We start from the raw sequence: 1,907 nt of genomic DNA on the forward strand, positions 1-1,907 counted from the left end.
AAAAAAAAAAAAAAAAAAAGCTATAAAAATTAATCACCACAAGATTATAAAATCTGTTTACAGCTTCCAATCAGATCATAAATTCCAGTATCACCACCTCCAGCCTAATCATCACATATTCTAAAAGAGGTATCAGTTAAAGGACTCCCTCCAGCTCCATTAAAAAAAAGTTCCTTATCAGGTGCTATTAACTGCTCCTTATGCTGCTAAGTCACAGGGAGTTGACTCCTGAGCACAAGTATCTCATCTAAAAAAAGACACCAAGTCCTGCTGGATTTTGGACAACTTATGCCAGTATTTGACATCAAAGTCAAGTTAACCAAACAAAGCCTCACCTTCAGACCCCGGGGAAGATGACAATCAAAATAAATTGCTTTCATGAGACACAGCTCCCGGCCTGTATTCAAAGACATTAAGACTCATTTAAAGGCTGGGCACCTTGGCTTATGCCTGTAATCCCAGCACTTTGGGAGACCAAGGCAGGCAGATCATCTGAGGTCAGGAGTTTAAGACCAGCCTGACCAACATGAGAAACTCCGTGTTTACTAAAAAGTACAAAATTAGCCGGGCATGGTGGTGCATGCCTATAATCTCGGCTACTTGACAGGCTGAGGCAGGAGAATCCCTTGACCCTGGGAGGCGAAGGTTGCGGTGAGCCAATACTGAGCCATTGCACTCTAGCCTGGGCAAGAGTGAAATTCCATTTTAAAAAAAAAACCAAAAAATTCATTTATTAATTTTGCCTCTACTTTAGTATAATTTGTTCTATTCCTTAATACTAGACAATTTAGACAATTTAAGTGTTAGCTACTTGTAAGCTTCCTTTTTCTGTCATTGTCAAAACTAGGCAGGGATTATATTTTTGTTTACAATGTTGCTGATTCTTTGTGTTTTATTTTCTAGAGTCAAAAAATACCCGTTTTTTTCTCCCTTTTCTTTTTTGACATGGAGTCTTGCTCTGTTGCCCAGGCTGGAGTGCAGTGGCACAATCTCGGCTCACTGTAACCTCCACCTCCCTGGTTCAAGCTATTCTCCTGCCTCAACCTCCCAAATAGCTGGATTACAGCCGTGTGCCACCACGTCCAGCTAATTTTTGTATTTTTAGTAGAGACAGCGTTTCACCATGTTGCCCAGGCTGGTCTTGAACTCCTGACCTCAAACAATCCTCTCGCCTCTGCCTCCCAAAGTGCTGGGATTATAGGCCACCTCATCCGGCCACCATCTTTTTCTTTTGACATATTTTTAGCAAATAGCTTAAATTAAGTAAATAACGAAGATTACTTTTCTCTCTCTTCCTGATATCGCTAAAATTTAAAATCTTTTCAGTCACACTGGGCCCAATCGGCTTTCGATTGGCAACACACAGCTGCTAACACTATCCAGTGATAAGCATCCCCGTTCTAGGCCCCAGTAGTATGTGAAAGAGATGGGTGTTTGAGATTGTAAGAACCAGTTTAAAGGAGTAAAATTAGTTCAGACTCTCCAAACCAAGGAAAGCACATAGATGTCTACACAGCTAATAAGCTGAGGGACTTTGCCACCTGGGCCATTATGTGGCCCCTTTTCCCTTCATCTCAACCATAAAGAATTTCCTGCTTCCCATAGACTTAAAAAAAAATTACTGAGAGGACATCAGGATACCTGCTGACAGAGCCTCCTGTTTGTTCTCAGTTATGGAGCTTGTGCGAATGAAGAATAAAAAATGTATTGGCCACCTTGGGACAAATTACTAGAGAGACCACAAAAAGCATTGCAACAAGTCCAGGCGAGGTGACTCACGCCTGTAATCCCAGCACTTTGGGAGGCCGAGGTGGGCGGATCACGAGGTCAGGAGTTCTAGACCAGCCCTGGCCAACATGGCAAAACCCTGTCTCTATTAAAAATACAAAAATTAGCCAGGCATGGTA

This window comes from Cebus imitator, unplaced genomic scaffold (genome assembly GCF_001604975.1).
Source record: "Cebus imitator isolate Cc_AM_T3 unplaced genomic scaffold, Cebus_imitator-1.0 Scaffold444, whole genome shotgun sequence".
NCBI lineage: Eukaryota > Metazoa > Chordata > Mammalia > Primates > Cebidae > Cebus > Cebus imitator.